Genomic DNA, 22,481 nt, shown 5'->3' on the forward strand with positions numbered 1-22,481 from the left:
TGCAAATAATTTTTGACCAGCATTTGAGCTCTTCACACTGGACACATTGCAAATGGATGATGAAACGATTACATGTAGCTGCAGTTTGCAAACACATGCTTCATGTGTTTATCCATTTAACAAACAAGCCTCCAGCAGAGCTGGATTCTGCATCTTTGCCCATCAAACTGACCCAGAGTCCACCCTTCTTGGCATCATCCGAGCTGTTTTCCAGTTGAAGTTAGTCTAGTGAATGGCAAGTGATGGTAGGGAGTACAGCTCATGGTGGATACAGGAGAGCACTGAGCTCTGCGTGGTCACTAGGTAACTCTTCACCACCCCCCCACCCCAGACCCTCCATGTACCCTTTCGCTTTACATTACCTTCACAGCCCATTTCCAGTCATCTTCATGGCCCCTAAAATAGAATAGCCTTTGGAGACCCACGAGACTGAACTTTGTCTCCGACAGTCCTCCTTATTCCTTGACCCCCAAAATTACACTTTAATTATGCTGACGGTGGTCCTCTGTTCTTTTCCTAGGAAGGAAACATTGGTGGTCACTGCCAATAATCCCCACGTCCCTGTAGTTTATTAGGACACCTCACTGGGTTAACATGCTGAAAATCAAGCCCTGCATTGCCTTGTGTTCTCCAGTTTTCCTGGGGTTTAGACCCAGGTTGACAAAAGCATGGACTAGGTTTTCTATACTTAAGAATTATTGCTAGTTATAAATTAATATTGCCCAGCTGCACGTAAACAATTATGAACCATAGGTATATAACTCTACTAGTTAAAACTCTAACCCCTTATCATTCCCCTTGTACACACACACAGTTTTTAAAAATGAGTATTATAGTGGAAAGAAAGGCAGATCATTAGTCCCTGTACACAGGGTTTTCTGAAATCATGTTTGCTTTTCAAAAGATGCAGTGATCCTTCCACAAGCTCTTGGGTTATCAATAGTTCTTTTCCCTTTTCAGTGCACAAATTAAACAAAGGTACGCTTTCACACTATCATGGCCTCTGCTGCTCCATATGTCCCCTATACCTTAAATTTTTCCTATGACTGTTCTTGTACCCACCTCAACATATGTTTCACGTAAAAGAGAATTCTGGGTGGTATGGTGGCTCAGTGGTTAGCACTGCTGCCCCATAAATCTAAGGACCTGGATTTGATTCTTGCCTGAAATGACTGTCTGGGCGGAATTTGCATGTTCTCCCTTTGTCTATGTGACTTGCGCAGCGTACTCTGGTTTCCTCCCACAGTCCAAAGATGTGCAGATTAAGGCCACTGGCCATGCTAAATTTCCTGGAAGGTCAGTGCAGACACGAATGGCTTCTTTCTGCATTGTCAAGATTCTTTGATTCTGTACGTTCTCGTTATTTTGTATCAAAACTAGATGTAATTTCAGAAACAGAGGAACCTGTCAACAAGAAAGAAGTTGGAGTGTAAATTTTGCAAAATTTCCCAGTAATGTAAGCAAAATCTCACTTGAGTTGAGGATGGTTTCAAGTATCTTCATTTGACAATCCTGACTACTAGCCTGCAGCTAGTAAACTCTACAGGACCAATAGTCTGAAGTGACTGTGTTACAACTGCAATTAATTCAAAGTGGTGGTTAAGGGATGAATTTGTGAAGCAAATGACATTTCTGTAAATAATAGACTGCAAAGTAAAGAGTTAATTTAGATACTGTCAATTCTTCACAACAAAAATTTGTGCCGAATTACTTCAAATGTTAACATATGTTTTCTTAACAAATGCAAAAACCAGCCTGGGGAAGGGTATATAGTTTAACAACTAACAAATAAATTCTTACGCTGATTCTGTTCTGAGATGGCTTGTTGTTTTCTGATTCATCTCATTAATGCGGCTCAGAGTCCAAATTGTCACCTTTTCAAATAAAAGCAATTGATTTTGCTGTTGTTAATGAAACTTCTTAGAAAACAAATCTGATCTGCATGTGAAGTATTTTTCTTTCTAAAAAAAATGAGTTGTTCATACTTGATCAATATGCATGTGTAAACACTATTTTGTAATGTGAACTTGACCCTTGTTTTGGTGGGAGCATTTTTATTTCAGTGGATTTCTGCCAGCTAACCATCTGCACAATTTGATAAACAGAACTATTGCAATCTCTTCCTGTCTGTCCTGTCTGATGTTTGCAGCCAAGTGTAGCCAAACATAATTATTCCATGGAGGTTTGGTTACTTCTGTGCATTAGGATAAACCACCAAAATGTAAAAACACATTTTGGGCATGCAGTAAAACCATGCTTTGGAATATTTTTGTTTGAAATGTATTGAGGAAGTACAAAAAAGTTTTACCAGTCTGATTCCTGGGATGGTGGGACTGATGTAAAAGGAGAGATTTAGTTTTGTTCGAGCTTTCTTCTCTAGATTCTTCAGGGACTTGACAGGGTGCATGGAGAGAAGATGTTTCCCCTCTTAGGAGAGTTTAGGCTCAGCGGGTATAGTCTCAAAATGAAGGGGCACCAACTTGAGACTGAAATGAGGAGGAATTCTGTCTCTGAGGGCCGAGAACCATTGGAACTCCTTGGCACAGCAAGCTTTAGGGGCAAAGTACTCCTGTACATTTAAGACTGAGATAGATTCTTGATTAGTAGGAGAGTCAAGGGTTGTGGGGGAAAGGCAGGAAAGTGGACATGAGGAATGTCGGATCAGCAATGAGTGTATTGAATATCGAAGCAGGTTTGAGGGGATGAGCAGCCTGCAACTGACCCTATTCTTATGTCTAACCTGAGGCAGGAGAGTTAGTGAGCTTTTTTTTAAGCTTCAATGTTGAGTTTAGTAATTCATTTTTCTGTGCAGGTTGATGAAGGGAATGGATGGCTTTCTTTCCATGTTAAATCTTGTTATCATTATTCAGCACTCTTAGAACTCTAATCAAGCATCCTGTACTCTGCTCAACAATATGCTTCAGACTAAATCTCAAAAAAAATTAGAGATCTCTTTCTCTGACACTGCATTCTATGGCCTTTCAGCATGAAGTTGTTGGAGAATGCTGCATTAGCCAGTTTTATGCTAAGGACAGAGATTTGAATAAGCCCTTTCATGTTTGAATGCTAATTAACCATCTGTTTTATTATCGTGGAGTAGTACCTTCTCGGAATTATCCTTTCTCTCACATTAAAGTGAATTTCAGCTTTTAAATATTGTACTTAAATGCAAGAATATTTGAGCTGCGGTAGGTAGTACAATACATCATCTTTCATTATCCTCACAAGAGGCAGGATTTTTTGTTTTGTTCTTTGCTTCCTACTTCTCTGGTGTTCCATTTTTGCCTGGCACTTGCAATGAACCAACTGTTTCATGCATGTAAGACTCCTGAATTTTCTGTCACAGTGACGAGGTATTAAAATAACATGGAATGACTGACTGTGCAACATATCTCCCAGTTTTAGTGACAATTTAGAAGGTGTGGATCTGCTAAATCAGAACGTGGGTTATAAACCCTGAACCCTGCCTGATTTTTATTTGCATTGAACTGATTTCTGGATTTCTAGGTATTACTATTCAGATGCAATTATCTGAAATGGAAATATTTTGCTTTTCTTTTTTGATCCATGAAGAGATGAAAGATCTTTCCTACTGCTCTTCTTTCTACTTTCTCTCCCCTTTCTTCCGTCACTATTAACAGACAGGACTGTGCCTCCTGTCTTTTGTTAAATTATTAACAGCAATGATCCTGGGTATTGTGTACTTGTGGTGAGGCTGAGAGTCGAAGGGACTGGTATGTTCGTTCAAGTAGAAGCAAGTGACAGCAATGAATGTCACATGGAAAGGAATGAGTGTGGAATGGATTGCCTCGTATGAAGAGTGTGAATACAATTCAAGAAGGCGCCAGCAGCAGGTTAAGTAAGTGTTCAGGCTCCTGTGCCTGAATGCTTCTTGTGAGCTGGCCAGCCGCACCCTCTTTGTTGTTTCTTTGTTTCTCTTTTGTATCAAAGTTCACCTTTGCTGCAGTGGATGAGCACGGTTGCAAGGGCCAGCATGGTGGATCTGGGTGTCCATTCTTGTGGCACTGTTGGCCGTGGCTTTATCAAATGCTTCGTCATTGGTGACTCAGTTGGTCTGGTCCATTCCTCCTGGTGGCGGTGCACCAATATTTAGTGGTGTTGGCATTGGGCAGCGACTGCAGTGACAGCAGCTTCATCATTGGTGACTTGGTGAGTTTGGTCTGTCCCTCCTGGCTATGGTGGCAATGCAGCAGCTTTGGTATAGGCTTCTGCAGTGGTAGCATGGTAGATCTGGTCCAGAAATCCTTGCGGGCACTTTAAGGGTAGCTTTGGCAGTGGCACCCGTAGCCACTTAAGAAACCCAGGAGCTGTGGAGGGACCAAAAGATTAACTTTGTCCCAACTTTGTCTCAACTTTAAAAAATAATTTCTGTAATTAAAATAGTGCCTTATTAGGGTGATTTATACACATCGCACTGTACTTTCATAAATACAAGTGACAATAACTTGTTATACTGTATGATTCAGCATTTTCTGTGGGCTAAGTCTGGATTAAGGCATGTTGAAATAAATTTTGAGTGATATTTTGGGTGTTCCTGTTTTTTAGATTTTTAAAGCAAAAACAATTTTTAATCAAACATACATCGGATCAAAATTAACCAGAGTTTCCTGCACACTTATGGAAATAAAATTGATGTCTTCAATATATGACTTTGCCTCTTCAGGCTTTTATTTAGCCCTTTTCCCCCTGGGTGCCAAGTCCACTTCTTTCTTTTGAAAAGTATATGCTTATGGTCAGATGTTTTTTCTTGTGAAATCAGCTTACAGACAGTAAAATCGTTGAAGCCTTTTCTATTTTTGGTTCACTTAATATATATGTAGGATTCATGGGGGATATTCTACACCAATCCAGTTACCTCTGAAGAATGCACTGATGACTAATCTTCTGTGCTATGAGTGCAGTTCTGCCAAAACATTATGTCTGAAATATTCTCCAACTTTGTACTGTTTGGATATGTAGAGACTTATGCATTTCAAGCACTTGCTTTTTTTCATACATTAATTAGATTTTTAGGTCTAGTTTCATGAATTGTACATTCAAACAATGACCGCCAACTTGCTTCCATTAAACACAGCTCTAAAATTACAAGATAATTGTTGCGATGTAAATCACAGAAGTTAGTTTGAAGCTATTTTAGGACGGAATTGCATTACTGAAGTTGCCAAATGAATGTGCTATGCTCCCTTTTAAGTACCTCAAGAAAATCAGCAATGTCAAGTGATTAAAATGTCAAAACAATATTTGTACCACTCAGAACAACTATGAAAATCATGGGCTGATTAATTTACTCAACTTGTGCTTGCCAATATGAACATATTCAACTTCTCAAAAAAAATTACTGAAGAAAACCAACTCTAATTAACGCTGCAGATACATTTGTTGGAGTTACTTTGTCTCCGTTACCCCTCCCTCTGTTTTCCCTGAAAACCATCTGGCCTGTTGTTAATTTAGAGCTTCAAAGTTTCGTGCAATTGCAGCAGTTCTATTTGGAAGGTTAAAGGGAAAAATAAACTAGTGCAGCAGAAGGATACATAAGTTCTCCCTGATAATTTGACATTGGCTTAAGCCCAAACTTGGCCTGCTTCTGGAGAGGAGGAAACCTGGATAGATATGTAACGCTTACTCTTTGTTCAATGGTATTCAAAACCTGGAACTAAGTTAGCTGCATGTCCTGCTCTTTGGAAGAGACTGGCAAGAATTTGGGAATTCAATATCCAGTGTCAAAATTAGGACAATCCTTCATTTTTATGAAGAAAATTAATTTTTAACAAATGTTGAAGGAGTGTTGCAAGTCAAGCATAATTGATGTTTAGATTTGGAAGGGCTATTCAATAAATTTCATACCTTAGCAAATGCTACAGTGCCTTCTCTCAACACTGACTCGATCCTGCCCTTCAGCCAGTTTCTAATATTATAGGTTTAACTTCATTGGAATGCACAGAGCTGTTAGGAAACTGGGCAAATTTGTTGATGAGGAATTGACCGAGAATTGGTGCTATGTGTGGAGCAAGCACTCCACTTGCCAAAAAAGAAGCCACAAGCAACTGAAAAGATGAGATACAACATAAAACTAAAAGGTTATTCGTAAACTACAAAAATTGCAGAGTAACTGGTAAAATGGGAAAGATTGAAAGAACTGCAAAGGATGACACAACAGACCTACAAAAAGGGGACATGAAAAGAAACTTGCAAAGGATATCAAAATCAACAGGGTTTTTACAGTTTTGTTAGGAAAATTAGGGTAAAACCAAACTGGTTCACTTTTGGAATCCAGTGGTTTAAATTATGAGGAGAGATTGCACAAATTGTCATTGTATTCCTTGGGATTTAGGTGGTTTGGGGTGATATGTTTGGTGCTTTGAAGGCTTTGCAGATAATAGATAGGATTGATGGAAACTATTTCCACGTTTCAGTAAATTACCCTGAATGCTAATGTTGTTAGATCTGAAGTCAGAATCATCAGTATTAAGACATCGAGAAGTAGATGTGGCCAAGTGAAATAAGATTGCAGTCAGTCATGATTTTCACTGAATAATGGAATTGGGTTTAGGGCAAAATGTTTCTGTTCATAGCCAATGATAAGCGTGCTTAGGCAACAAAAAAAAGGAATCAGCTTTATAGAAATGCCTGGACCTTTTGAAGGTAGGCTGGAAGCTTTTGTTGGATTTTCCTTCTAGTTATTAACAATTTTAGGCCTCCTTTAATAACATATTTGGAAGTGTTGAATGATTAAATGGTTAAGTAAGCTCTTCTATAAGTCATTTCACTGATACATTATCAGCAATTGCAGAAGTTTGGTGCTTTTATTTGTTTGTGCTTTGAGGAAGTGTTTTGGTAGATGCTGATGTGATTTTGAAATGGAGGTATGGGGAGATGGAGCAAAAAATTAACTCACTATATTTTTATCAATAGCTTTACAAAATCCTCCAGTTTTATTTGTGTCTTTTTCGTACATGACTTGCCCTTATTTCAGTAGTATGGTGACCAATTCCTGAAACTGAACTAGGTTTCTGTGGTATGCCAGAAGAATCTTGTAGTAACTTTGAGGTTGCTGGAATAATTTTGCCCTGAGTCTGGCATTCTTATAGTGTGACAAGACATAACCAATCTAAATGCTACAAAATGCTAAGACATCAGTTTTTTTTGTTCCATTTGTCAAATGCATTGTAAACGGTATATATGAAAAACTTCAACCGTTTTACCAGTAAATTCCTAAATAAGCTTCAACGCAGCATGTGATGCATAAACTTGGATCACCATGTACACACCGGTTTGGATGATTTTGTTTCCACTTGCTGCATGAGTTGAGTGTAACAATTATTGACATATTGGTTTTATTCTTTTCATACGCTAAAGGTAATCTTTGTAATGGTAGGCTGGTCTAAATTATATGGGAATAGAAAATGATGGTTATACAAGGGAATTCAACAATGTTGCAAATGTATCCCCTGACTAAAATAAAGCATTCTTTGTGCTATTCTTCTTCTTTCTTATTGAGTTGCTTTCATTTGTTAGATCAAGATATGTTCATTGATTTCAGTGCCGTTCTTAGTTACACTCTGTGTTGCTATTGCTAAGATTAAAAATCTTCATTTTTGCATCGACCTCGCTGTACTGCAGCACTGGGCCTATCACAGTCGGTTGCTTGGTTGTATTCATTTAAATTTGGATTGGGCAACAGAGGCTACTTAAGTTTCTTGATAGTTCCTGCTATACTTTATATAAACTAATAGTTTAAATAATGGCTTTGATTTGCTGCTTAGTTAGTTTTAACAGGCATTATTTTAACTGTCAGAAATCCCAGGAGTGATTCCTACAGAACTCATCCACTGACATCAAATTGCCTAATTCCATTCATCTGTCTTGCACCTGGAATCTTCAATTTATTGTCATTTCATTTTTTTCAGCCTTTTTTAAAGAAAATAGTTTTGAAATCCTAGTTTTAGTTTACCTACATGTTCGATTACATACTTTACAGTTTATTTCACTGTGTTTGTTTCACTGTTGATGATTGATCTAGCTTGATGCTACACCATCAGCATAGCTAATTTTTATTTCCCTGGGTCCCCTTTTTTCATGTAACTACTTGAGAAACTGTAACTACTTGACTAGCTAGAAATATTGGTAAGGTGAGCTAATCAAAGAAATGAAAATGGATGGATGGGTAGGAGGGGGGGAGGGCAGTGGTGGCGCTGTGACTGCAACATGCAGCAATTTGTTAAACCAGGTCAATTCTAGGCAACTGTTTCTGGGGTGTATCTGCCATTTGAGTATCTTTGGCTCTGAGTTGGTGTTCAAGCTGCAATTATTTTATGGTATTGAAGAGGAGGAGAGTTACCTGGGCACTGTGGTCCAGGAGGCATTCAGAACAGCTCTTTACCCTACAGCGTCAGACATCCGTTGGATGTTTATAAAATCACAAGGGGCATGGATATGGTGAGTAGACGATTTGCCTTTTCCTGGGGTGGGGGAATCCAAAACTAGACGGCATAGGTTTAAGGTGAGAGGGGTAACATTCAAAAGGAACCTGAGGTGGAATTTTTTCACACAAGGTGGTGTATGAAAGAGCTGCCAGAGGAAGGGGTGGAGGCTGGTACGATTACAACATTTTAAAAGGCATCTGGATGGGTATATAAACAGAAAGGGTTTAGAGGAATATGCTGGCAAATGAGACTAGATTAATTTAGGAATCTCGTTGGCATGGACAGTTTGGACTGAAGGTTCTACTTCCATGCTGTACAGCTCTATGACTTGTAACTGGTCAGTGGTCAGGGAGAGAAAGGCATGACTGAGAGTCAGGCAGATAAACGGATCCGGAAAGTGTGGTGGAGGAGCCCCAACTCTTGACTTTGGTCAACAGATTTGAGGGTTGAGAACTGTTGTAAGATGGATCTCCTACACAGTCTTCTTGATGATTTGCTGTCACTGCCCTCCTTTCAGGTCGGAATCTAAAAGGCCAAAGTATGTAGTGGTTTCCTCCACTCCAGACCAGTGTGTCACAACTCACTAGGGCCATGTTCTAGAACTCAAGCCTGGCTATTCCCAGTGTCATAATAGTTGTGAAAATTTGATTAAACCGCAGAATGGCCCAATTTTACCAAACTGTCTAATTTAGGTTAAAAAGAACACACACAACAGGTTTTTGTCATTAACAAGGAAATAACCCTTTCTTGTTATCAACCAAGGGCAGAAAGGAAGCATAAATTAAAACATACAACTCTATAACTGAAATTCCACCACTCTTAAAAATACCCATACACAAATAAACACACACCGATAAGATCAGGTAAATATTATTGGTGGGGAAGTGGTGTGGGTGAGTGGGGAAAGTCCAAGAAGGATAGTTCCAGCACCAATTTATGACATGGATATCACAGAATTGTTTGCTTTCAGTTCTTTTCGCCAAGGACAGGATATTGTGAGAAATCCAATTGTCAGTCTTTCATTCACAGAGGATCCTCCCTCTCGGTGTTACCAAAGGCGTTTTTTCTTCTTCGAACATGGAGAACCGCTTTACAGGGAAATGATGAGTTAGAACAAGTGCCAGGAGGTTTTCTATTTCTTCCCCAAACAGGAGGGAGACAATTTTAGGTGCATTCTACTTAGCAGTCTGTATGCATTGTCCACAGAAAGACCATAGCCGCTTGCCCAGTAACCAGTCAGATTGCCACTGCGTTGTGCTTTCTTCAACCTATGCAGTTGGTCAGTTAAAGAGCAGATCAAAGGATTGTGTCAGAACTGCCTTGAAAACACGCACACCCACCCCCGCTCTCTCCCTCATCGCTTGAATAAGGCAGATTGCAGATCTAAGTCTCAATGAGTTCTAGTAACTCATTTTTGAAACCGCAACATGACCTTCCTCAGTTCCCTTGTTTAAAGCAGTATCATTTCCCTTTTCTTTTTACATTACCATCCAAAAGAACCTGTGGTCTTTACCAATGTTATGGTCCTAGAAAGGAACCTGGCTTAATCAATTGTATAGAGATAACAAAGTGTGGAGCCGGATGAACACAGCAGGCCAAGCAGCATGAGGGGAGCAGGAAAGCTGACATTTCTGAGAAAGGGTCTTGGCCCAAAACGTCAGCTTTCCTGCTCGTCTGATGCTCCGTGCCAGGTCTACACCTTGTTATCTAAGATTCTCCAGCATCTGCAGTTCATACTATCTCTTAATCAATCGTATACTTAATTAAGTAGGTAAACTTAAAATTAACATAATTCTTGATCACTCACTGAAATATTTTACACAACATGAGCTTATGCCACAAAGGATAGAAAGAAAACAAACAAAGCTACATACATTATATATTACACTTGAAAGTCCCAACACAAACATTCAAGTTTGTTTTCCAACACTATCTGTTACAGACCCCATTCCAGAGAAATTGAACTTCTGTCTTTGCTGTAAGCTTTTACATAACTGACTCCTGTTTCTTTTTCTTGTCCTGTAGAGACAATTTTATAATTCATTTCCAAATCTGATGGCATGAATCTTTTTCAAAACTCTGCTAGATTGTGTTCTCTTTTGATTTAATAATTTGGTTGATCTTTGGTTTGAAACTTTGATTGTGTTCTTGACAAAGTGATGTAGTGTAATGTCACTTTGAACTTGAGGACCTTGTGGTTCTTGGATGTCTTTGCAGATAACCTTTATTCCTACTGGAACAGGCAACTGTTCTATAACCTTGCCTGAAGTTACTCTCATGTATTTCCTTCTCCGAGGATGTTTGTCATGTAGAAACCTGCTGTTTCCTTTTTTTGCAGGATCCTGAGTAACTAAGCAAGACAATTTCTTTTTGATCATGTCCTGAATCTGTGGGCAGTGGTCATCCCATCTCAATGGTATCTTCCATGGAATGATACGTGGCCCATCTTCAATCTGTGAGAAAATTCTTGTTCTCAAACTGCCAGCCAATCTGTCCTGAAATATGTATTGCTGATTTTTCCTTGGAAGATGAAAGAAGTTAAATGTTCTCCTTGAACTTGCAATTTGTCAGCATCTAGCATCTAGCATCAGATTCAAGTCTTCCAGAATGATATGTATTCCAGGTTGTGGTGTTGGCTGACTAATTTCAGCTGAAATCTCATCAGCGATTGGAGTATGTTGCACAATAGTTTTCTCATTGTTTTTGTCTCCATGCAAAATTGATTCTTGCCAACCACATTTACTTCAACAATGCAGCAAATGGTGAACGTTTCTTCCAATCCATTATAGTCTCTGGTTTCCATGCTATTAACACTATGAAGCAATTCCCTTTGTCAACATAGCTAACCTCAGTGGAATCTGTCTTTGAAATCTTTTAGCAGTTGTGCTTTGACTGGTTGATCACTATCTGACATTTCCTTGACCCTTGTTTCTCTCAGTGACTATTTCTTGAACAGTTGTGGCATGACTAGTTATTTTTGGCCAGTTCCCTATTAACTATTTGAACAAAAGTTAAGTCATACATTCGTGCTCAATTGTGAGAAATCTTGATTTTGAAGCATGAATAAGTTCTCTACTCTTGGGTTTTCCTTTAATCTTGAGAGCTGTATGCTCTGACCACCTGATGATAATATTGTGACAGTCCCCCATCATCAGTGTTAAAATTGGTGAGATATCTATTTCTTGCAAAACACTTTGCTAGGGAATCCTATATTCCCTAGGAATACTTTTGCATTCTCTTCTATTGTAGCCGGTTCTACCTCATGAAATTGTTTCCATGAGCAGCTATTAAAATTTTTACTGCTCTTTAAATGTGATCTGTTTTGATATGTCTCCTGTAAGTGACCTATTATTTTACAAATAAGTTTTGTTTTAGTAGGTTGGTCTTCCTTGCTACACAGATGTGACATTGACCATTGGTATTTGTTGTCTGGCTTGTGCTCTCTCCTGACCTCTTTTATGTTTTTTGAGGTTTTTATACATTTAGAATTGAATGAATTCTGTCAATCCCCAGTAATAAAGTTGATCCTTTCTTCTTGGAAGTGGCCTGTGAGAATAATCTGTCTCGATTTTGAACTTGTGCATTACTTGCCATCTGCTTTTCTCTGAAGTCAGATCTTCTTTGGACATTAATAGATCTGACAGTATCTCATCAATAATTCCAGAAACTGTTCTTCTGGTTGTGAATTCTAGCTTTGATCATGTTTTTCCACTGATCTTAGAAATCTAATTTCATTAAGTTTATCTGTGGATTCCCCCCGAGGATGAATTGTTCAGTTAATTCTTGCTCTTTACATTAATCTTGGAACAAATAAGATATTTTAATTGCTGAAAGTTTGCAGAACTTCAGAAGTATTTGCTCATTTTATCTTCGGTGAGTCATAACATCATCAACCATAGTTCCAAATAAACATACAAGTTACTTCTTCAGTTTTTGATTAAGTATTTTGGTATCTGGAAACAATTTTTGTAACTTAAGAAAGGTTCTTTTTTCAAGATGTCCAATTCCCTGTTTTATTTTGACCATTTATGAAGTTAAATCTTCCAGGCAATATTGTTTCAGCTGTTGTGACATGCTAGTATGTGTATTTATTTTCCTGTAAAATTGAAAGCCTTTCAAACTAATTCAGTGTTGCTCTATTCTTGTACTTCTGCATTACAACGATGCTTCTTAATACTGCAGTACAGGAGATGATGAATGACTCTTGCTTTTCTTTTAGATTAGATTCCCCTACAGTGTGGAAACAAGCCCTTCGGCCCAACAAGTCCACTCCACCCATTGAAGCATCCCACCCAGACCCAGTCCCATCCCCCTATAACCCACACACCCCTGAACACTACGGGCAATTTAGCATGACCAATCCACCTAACCTGCACATCTTTGGGCTGTGGGAGGAAACCGGAGCACCCGGAGGAAACCCACGCAGACACTGGGAGAATGTGCAAACTCCACACAGACAGTTACCCGAGGCTGGAATTGAACCCGGGTCCCTGGCGCTGTGAGACTGCAGTGCTAACCACTGAGCCACCGTACCGCATTTTTATGAGAACAATGAATGATTCTAGCTTTTTCCATGGCCTAATAAATGTTTCTTGTTTTCTTAGCAAAAAAAAAATTGTGGGTGCTCGAAATCCAAAACAGGAACAGAAATTGCTGGAGAAATTCAGTGGGTCTGGCAGCATCTGTGGAGAGAAAGCAGAGTTGTTGTTTTCTTAATGGCTTTACTGAATGAATCCTGCTCTTAGCAGTTTTAATGGCATGGCCCAGATGATTCACACTGTCTGCAGTGCTTCAAAAGCACATGAGATTGGTGGTATGCATTGAGATGGATAGAACATGGATTAGCAGACAGGAAACAGATTAAGAATAAATGGATATATTTTTTCTGAATGGCAGGCAATGATTGCTGGAAACGGCAGGGATCAGTACTAGGACTCCAGCTATTCACAGTCGATGTGGATGATTTGTATGAGGGAACTAAATGTAATATCTCAAAATGTGAAATGATACAAAGCTGGGTGGAAGGGTGAGCTGTGAAGAGGATGTGATTTGGACAGGGTGAATGAGTGGGAAAATGCTTGGCAGAAGCAGTGTAATGTGAATAAATGGAGGTTATTCACTTTTGGTAGCAAAACTGGGGAGGCAGATTATTATTTGAATGACTAAATTGGGTAAGGGGAATGTGCAATGATATTTGGATGTCCTCATGCACTCTTCTCTGAAACTAAGCACGCAGGTGCAGCAGGCAGTAAAAAAGGCAAAAACTGTATGTCGGCTTTCATAGTGAGAGGATTTGAGTACAGGAATGAGGGCGTCTTGCTGAAATTATACAGGACATTAGTGAAACCACACTAAAATATTATGTGTAGTTTTTGTCTCCCAATGTGAGAAGGGATGTTCTTGCTATACAGGAGTTGCATGGAAGGTGTACCAAAGTGATTTTTGGAATTACAGATTGATGTATGAGGAAAGATTGAGTTGATTAGGGTTGCATTCATTTAAAAGAATGAGGGGGATCTCATTGAAACCTACAAAATTCTAACAGGGCTACACAGGTTAGATGCAAGAAGATGCCCCTGATGATGGGGGATTGTAGAATCAAGGGCTTGCAGTTTAACAATAAGGGGTAAATCTTTTATAACAGAGATTAGAAATTTCTCCACCCAGATAATTCACCCCATGGAATTCACTTCCACAGGAAGAGGTTGTGGCCAAAACATTGTGTTTTAAAGGAAGTATTTATAGCCCTTGGAACTAAAAGGATCAAGGGATGTTGGGGGAGGGCAGGTTTAGGATATTGACTTCAATGATCAGCCATGACTCGTGCTGAATAGGGGAACTGGCTCAAGGGATTGAATGGCTAATCCTGCTATCTCCTATGTTTCTATGTTAGTAATCACTGTTGCTCTTTTCTCTTGGATGACACCTGCCGACTGTGATCTTCTGGATTGTTACCTGAGCCCCACACTTCCTGGCATTGGGTAAAGTGAATTACCTAATTAAATGCCTGGTTCTAAACCGTATGGAAAGAACGCATATTGATTCTTGGAACTCTGGTACCCGTACTGTGGATTTAGGGTTATGGATGTGAAATCCAGAAGTTAATTCCAGGAGGAAATGTTTTCACCTATTTTGGCAAGCAATGCAGCCAGTATGTAATGTGATATCAGTGGGTAATACTTACTGCTGTTTCTGTAGATGCCACAAGTATTACTTCACTTTTGGGTAACAGTGCATCATGCCAAGCGGCTTGGAATTAGGCAATTCATAGTGCCTGAGTTGTGCTGAACTGAAAAATAACCATGCACCTTGAGCTCCTTACTTTGCAATTGGAGATTAATTGCTCAAGAACTGGAGCTGCTATTAACTTCCGTCACAATTGACTCAGGTTCCTGCTTTAAGAAGTTAAATACCACACCCAAAAAGACGCAACACCGTATTTCCCTTTGAATCTCTCTAATCAATTTTAAATGACAAAAGCAGCATTTTCTACCCAAAATGTCTCGCACATCTGTTTCTAATGATATGAGTAACACATAATACCCTGAACTGAAGAAGGTAAAATACACTCCAGGATCACTTTGTTGCTTAAAACATCCCACAACATTCATATCTGTTCTTCAGTATTTGATGGAAGTGTATTTTCCTCTTCCAAAGGTTTATGTTTTGTAAGGTGCACAGAAATTGATCTTGAGTCATGGAAGTTGTCTTTATCATTGTTGTTACATTGCCCCAGCCCAGCAAATCTGCCAATGTAATATAAGATAATAAAGTGTGGAGCTGGATGAGCACAGCAGGCCAAGCAGCGTCTCAGGAGCACAAAAGCTGACGTTTCGGGCCTAGACCCTTCATCAATCTGCCAATGCGTTTTTGTTAGCTGCGATTGTAATTTGATTGTTTATTGCTTGTTAATCTGGTCGTAAGACTTGTATATGTTTTACAAATAATTTATTTATACTCTTTAAATTAAAGTGAGCTATTGCTAGTTTTTACATTTGTTTTCAATTGAGTCATTTGACTTCCAAGTGATGTGGCAGAAATTCTCTGACATTTTCCAACACATTTGTGTATTGACTTCTTGTATAGATTCCAGTTAAACCTTTTTTCTTGCTGAGCAAATAGTATTCAGATTTTGTGAAAATAACGAATGACAAAGACTGATTGCAGGATTTCCCCAAGTTACAGTGCATGTAGCAAAATGAACATTTAGAAATTCAGAAATCCCCCAGTCTGAATGTTTACTGTAATGCACAATGTTCTAATATAAGTTGAGGGCAGCCTTTGATACCAGTCCCGGGTCTTGGACATAGTCAGTCAGCAGCTTAAGGTGGTCAGAGTCAGGGATGTTCTCCCATATGAGGCAGAAGCCAAATGTTGGGCAGGCAACCATCCATCCTGACTCTTCACTGCCCTGTTGAGGATTGTTGTCCTACTGGAATGAGAGAGCTGATTTATTTCTAGGTGGCACAACTGTTTGGTACTGGTGAGGTGTCCCAAGCACAGAAGATGTGCATAGTTAGTTGTGTCAGGGTTTGGGTTGGTTGAAACCAAGTGAGGGAAGATTTGTAGGTGATGGTGAGAGTAGTAGAACATGTACCTTGGTCTGAGATGGATACAGTGGCAGAGATAGACTGACTCCGCAGTAGTAGAGAGAAGAGTGCACCAGTTACACTGGCGGAGTGGAGGTGGTCATTGACGTGCTTCCTAAATTACTGTGTATTTCCCCAGGTGGCCGAGACTGCACTGATCCAGTGGCAGTTTTGGACTAACTGCGTGGCCTAGTGTTGTGGCTTTCTGTACAGTTCTAGGGGAAGAGGATGTTTCATCTGTGCACCACCCCACCCAGCAGGACCTCCAGGTCTCTACCCTAAGTGAGGCAGCAAATTTCCCTTCTCTTTCATCTCCTGGGCAAACGTCAGGGATTGTGCAGGACAGCTCTGGACTGACTTTACTTGAGCAGGTGCACTACAGCCTTTTAAAGATAATGCCAGTCAATTTGAGGATATTGCTGCGTAGTGAGTTGTCCTGGGCACTACAGGTTGTAAAATGGAGACAGAATCTGATGAGGGATAGGTAATAAATGAGATGTATTTGGTAAGACATGATGAGAAAACTTGCTAGGTCTTGTGACGAAGAGCTCTCTCGCTTAACCACAAAAAGTTAGATCCATCACAATGTTTCGACCTAACAAATAGTTTGTCAATATTTGATAAGTAAATGTATCATGTAGCCTGACTCATTTGTAGCAATTTATTAAAATGAGAATTATTCCTATTTTCTTCCTGAAGTGTCCAGTTCCCAGATTGAAAAGCAATAATAGTTTGTAAAAGAAAAATTGCAGATTTGGATCTGGAAAATAGGAAAATGACTTCTTTTATTGAGTCGTATTATCTCCAGTCCTAAAACGTGCAGATAGCTTGAGGTAATTTAGCCCATCTGCCATCCAAAAGACTCATGGTCCCCACAACTCTTTTGTCAATTAAAAATGTTTGTCTAACTCAGCCCTAAATATATTCAATGATCCATTCTCCACACCTGTGAATTGTTTAAATAGTTGTGGGATGTAATTTGGCCTCACTACATCTTTTCATTGGTCACCAGCTATCTTCAGATTTAGTTGTTTTTCAACTAAAAATAAGATTGTTCTCCATTTTTACCTGGGATATTTCAAAGTGGAACTTGATTCATTCTATCTAAAATGTGCTTTTTGATGGCTCAGGCTAAAGCTTTAAAAGCACAGGAATAATTAACTGGGCCTTTAAATTTGCTGTAAAAAGTAACTTTAGTGATCCTTAGATAATAAAATGTGAGGCTGGATGAACACAGCAGGCCAAGCAGCATCTCAGGAGCACAAAAGCTGACGTTTCGGGCCTAGACCCTTCATCATAGACTGACTCCGCAGTAGTAGAGAGAAGAGTGCACCAGTTACACTGGCGGAGTGGAGGTGGTCATTGACGTGCTTCCTAAATTACTGTGTATTTCCCCAGGTGGCCGAGACTGCACTGATCCAGTGGCAGTTTTGGACTAACTGCGTGGCCTAGTGTTGAGGCCAAGCAGCATCTCAGGAGCACAAAAGCTGACGTTTCGGGCCTAGACCCTTCATCATAGACTGACTCCGCAGTAGTAGAGAGAAGAGTGCACCAGTTACACTGGCTGGGTGGGGTGGTGCACAGATGAAACATCCTCTTCCCCTAGAACTGTACAGAAAGCCACAACACTAGGCCACGCAGTTAGACCCTCATCAGAGACCCCTCATCATTAGTGATCCTTAGCTACTTCAAACTGTTTAAAATTTCCTGTACATCTCTTATACTGACTTACTTTGATGTGTTCAAGTCTAACAAGCAACTTTGTTGGACCAGCAATGGCATCTGCATAAGGTTTTTGAATCACCTTGACTGTGCAGCTATAAATGCAACTATATCCTTGTCACAGTTGTATGAGTATGGCAGATCTTTGTACTTAAACTATATTGCTAGTCTGGCTGCTGCCAAAGGATACTGTGCTGGCATTGAAACTTAGCCAAGTTGTTCTTTGTGATAAAGATTGTGGTGGAACTATACTATTTACAGTTAGAGTTTACTGTGTTGAAGAATAGTTTGCACTAAAAATTCTCCTTTCATTAGATTGAATAATCTGTAGAGAATTGTTCAGAACATATTAATTCTATCTTTGGGTCAGTATGAAAACACAGGGGAATATATGCACATATATCATGCTTCCAATTCTGTCTAATATGAATAAACAGTCTCTGCTAAATCTAGATAACTCCTCTTCAATGAAGATCAGTTACCATAGCAAGTGTGATGAACAATTTATAAAATGCATCGGGCCTTTCTCCTGCTTCAACCTTTCCTGTGACTTTTGTTTTCAAAATGATGTTGAAGTAGGTAGCTCACCCTTTTCTGTTACGTTGGTGCTGTTCCCACTGTTTTAGGATCCCAAATAGTTCAATACCCAGTTCTTCCACCATTTGTTCCAAATGTATATACAAACTTCTTGGGTTTTTTTTGCTCTGCTTTTTGTGCTTCTGATGTGTTGGATTCCCTTGCATCTTTGTTTTTAAGATAAAGATAATCCATTGAGATGGGTATGTTTGGGCTTTCTTTAATTTCTGAGACTATTTGGATTTCCAGATTATGGCTGTAATTGTACTTTGCCTGTAATTGTTCTAGTTTGATAATTGGCTTTCCTTGCCAGAGCACAGTTTCACTTTCCACGTTTTTGTTTAAAATGCTTCTATTAATCACCTCCATTGGCATTTAACAAGAAATAATCACCCTTAATTTGGCAACTCACCATTGTCTAGTGAGAAACTTATCACACTGCTTATCAAAAGCATATAAAAAGGCCTAGATACTCTTGATGTCAGGTTGGATCTTGGCAGATTTCTCTTCCAATTCTGCCACAAATCTCACCATTGTTCAGGGCACTCAGGCTCCTATAAGTTTCTGCCCATTGCAAATGATATGCGGTGTATACAAGTATTTAAATACATTGGACAGAATCTTATACGAGTTTGCATGATGTTGGTTATTGCAAGAAAAGTGGCAGAATTGTGTAGGGATACCAGTGAGGTCTATCTTGATGTCTTGATGTCAGTGTAACTCTGTGGGGCAGGCGGGGGTGGGGTGGTGCTTTCCTCTAGTTGGAGTCATACCTGGTTGTGATTGTTGGAGGTCAGCTGAATCAGCTCTAGGACATCTCTGCAGTAGTCCCTCAGGGTAGCTTCCTAGGTCCAACCATTTTAAGTTGCTTCATCAGTGACCTTCTGTCCATTGTAAGGTCAGCAATGGGGATGTGCGCTGATGACTGCATAACATTCACCATTCACGACTCCTCCGATACTGTGTCCAAATGCAGCAAGACCTGGAAAATATCCAAGCTTGGGCTGACTATTGGCAGGTCAGATTTATGAAATACAATTGGCAAACATTGAACATCTCCAGCAAGAGAGAGACTGCCCACTCCCTGACATTCAATGACATTGCCATTATTGAATTCCCTTCTATAAACACCTTGGGGCCACCACTGACCATAAACTGAACTGTTCTAGCTGTACAAATTCTGTGGCCATGTGAGCAAGTCAAAGGCTGGAAGCCCTACAGCAATGACTCGCTTCCTGGCACCCCACAGCCTGTCTACTGTTTATGAGGCACAAGTCTGGTGTGATGGAATACTTCCTAATTGCCTGGATGAGTGCAACACCAACAACACTCAAGCTTGACACTATCCAGGTCAAAGTGGCTTGCTTGATTGGCACCCCATCCACAAACATTCAACACCCCCACCCCATGACACTGAATAGTTACAAGATGCACTGCAGACGTTCAGCAAGGCTGCTTAGATAGCATCTTCCAAACCCATGATCACTACTATCTAGAAAGACAAGGGTGACATACGTGGGAACATCATCACCTGCAAGTTTCTCTCCAAGTTTTTCACCACCTTGACTTGGAAATACATCTCCATTCATTCCTTCAGTGTCGCTGAGTCAAAATTCTGGAACTCCTTCCCTAAGTGTGGGTCTACCAACAGAAAATTGACTGCAGCCATTCAAGAAGTCAGCTCAACACCACCTTCTCAAGGGTAATGATGCAAAATAAATGTTGACCCAGCCAATGATGCCACATGAACAAACAAAAATGTTAAACCAGTAAACAACCTTACTGTCTTAATTCTTAATGTGAAGTCATTCTAGTCAACTAGAAAAAGATCATAAGAATTTCAAACGCATAAGAACCGATATGTCAATCCTCCTTTCGTGAATCTTAATCTAATAGCTGTTACTGATTTAAATTTGCTTGTTGCTCCTGATTTTAAAATACTTGTATATTTTTCTGGTATTTGACTCTCTATTGTGGCTAGAAGAACAATGCCTCCGTCAGCTTTCTCAATCCCCATCAAAATATCTGAACCACTAGTGTGGAATGTAATGATTAATGGCAGATTTTATTAATTACAGTGATTTCTTGCCCATTGTGAATGTTCCTTTTGACCTAGATACTGAATGTTGCTAGCTGCTGTCACAGAATATATTTCATTCCTTCTTTCTTCCTGTCTCTCAATGTTTTTGAACTTCTGCAGCCTGATGGTGAATATTATGGGGTAAACTTCCTATTATTGCACATGGAAATGTATTATAAAAAGATTTTTTTCTTTCAGTGAAGGAGTAAACAATTTTTTGAGATGTTCTGCTGTTGTGAGTTGAAGGTGGCGTATTTTATCCAAAAAATAAAGACTATTGATTTTGATCACTTACAAGAGATTTGATTTTCCAAATGTTCATGAATTTTCCATAGATGCTCAAATTGATTGTAGTTTGCTGTAGTTCTCAAAAATGGAAATTACAGTTTTGAGGGAAGGAGAGGTCTCTGTTCTGTTGATTTAACTCATCTAATTTTATTTCGCATTCGAATAGTTGCTGAGAAAAGAAGTCATGGAAATGGAGAAAAAAGTCAAACTTGAATAAAGGCTAATGCAAATATGCTTAAGAAAATAGGCAGGAATGCAGTTTGTACGCTGCTACATAACAGGGTATGACATCTGTCTTCTACGGGCTCTCCGTTTTAGACTTAATTACAGTAATCATGCAGTACAGAGCAGGGGAATAAACAAATAAGGAAAATAGGACTGATTTATGGAAGCAATGAAGTTTTGGCAACAGCAACAGCATGTCCAATACTAATTGGTCCTAAAATGTTTTTAAAAAATCCATTAGAGATAGTGTGGAGTGCATTTGGGAAAACCACTTTGCACATTACAATTAGCTTGTCAAACTAGTCTTGATAAAGAACATTATTTTGGAGGATCTGGGATAACAGTGTGGAGCTGGAGGAGCACTGCAGGCCAAGCAGCATCAGAGGAGTAGGAAAGTTGATGTTTCGGGCCGGGACCCTTCTTCAGAAAAAATTTTTTCATTTCGATTCTTCACTTTTTCTGAAGAAGGCTCCCAACCGGAAACATCAGCTTTCCGGCTCCTATGATGCTGCCTTGACCTGCTGTGTTTCTCCAGCTCCACGCTGTGTTATCTCTGACTCCAGCATCGGCAGTTCTTACTATGTCTTATTTTGGAGGATCTCATTTTTTAAAAAACTTTCTCAGTTATTTGAACAAACCAAGATGACAGTTATTCCTAAATCAATTTTGATTATCAACAACTCGTTCTGGTTTGAAGTGTAGAACTGTTGAAGATAAGATAAGTGATCCATTTGCACTTGCTGATTATCATTGCAGATTGGGCTGGGAATAAATAAAGAGCTTAATTCTACCAACAGTCAAACTGCCAGTAGTATGCAAAAACAAAAATTGCTGGAAGAGCTCAGCAGGTCTGGTGCACCTGTGAAGAGAAATCTGAGTTAACATTTCAGGTCAGGTGACCCTCCAGAACAATTTCTGTGGAAGGATCAATAGACCTGAAACATTAACTCTGATTTCTCTCCACAGATGCTGCTAGTCCTGCTGAGCTTTCCCAGCAATTTCTATTTTTCTTTCTAATTTCTAGCATCCACAGCTCCTTTGGATCTTTATTTGCTAATAATATGCGTTGTCTTTGATGTTTGAATGCAGAATGGCCACTTGAATGGGATGCAGGAGGGCTGCTGGCACCTAATCCCATCATAATGATTGACTACACATGACAATAAATGAATGATTCAATGTAAAAAAAATCAGTGAACAGTGTGTACCTTCATCATAATTACATGGTGCAATTCGCATTAACTTGGAATAAGATAAGAAGAAAAAATAAGTTGAGAGTCCAACATTCCTTTCCACCTCTCCAGTCTCCCTTAGGGATTTCCAACCCTCGCCATAGCTCCGCTCGAGTCCTGCTTCAGGCTTTCCAGCCCATGCCATGCTGCCGCCAGCCACCCGGTCTGGTCTGCCTCGCTGTCCCAATCTCCCTGCCACTGCCTCGCTGTCCCGATCTCCCTGCCACTGCTGCCTGGCCGGCTCACTCTGGACCTGTAGCCATTGCTCTGACCCATACTCGATCCGCTTTCGCTGTGGGACACAACCATGGGTTTTCAGCTCCTG

The 22,481-nt window shown here is 39.7% G+C and overlaps 1 protein-coding gene across 6 annotated transcripts in view; it reads left to right on the forward strand.

Moving 5' to 3' along the window:
• LOC125463092 (plexin-B2-like) overlaps nt 1-22,481 on the forward strand; it is a 249,766-nt gene that overhangs the window by 104,238 nt on the left and 123,047 nt on the right. The window contains exon 1 of one of the 6 annotated variants that reach the window (XM_048553802.2): nt 4,152-4,170. The exons of the other annotated variants lie outside the window; for them this stretch is intronic. The gene's annotated coding sequence lies outside the window, so the exon portion shown is untranslated. Of the gene's footprint in view, nt 1-4,151; nt 4,171-22,481 lie in introns of those variants that run through there. 6 annotated transcript variants of the gene reach the window in all.

Source organism: Stegostoma tigrinum, chromosome 25, assembly GCF_030684315.1.
Source record: "Stegostoma tigrinum isolate sSteTig4 chromosome 25, sSteTig4.hap1, whole genome shotgun sequence".
NCBI classification, from domain to species: domain Eukaryota; kingdom Metazoa; phylum Chordata; class Chondrichthyes; order Orectolobiformes; family Stegostomatidae; genus Stegostoma; species Stegostoma tigrinum.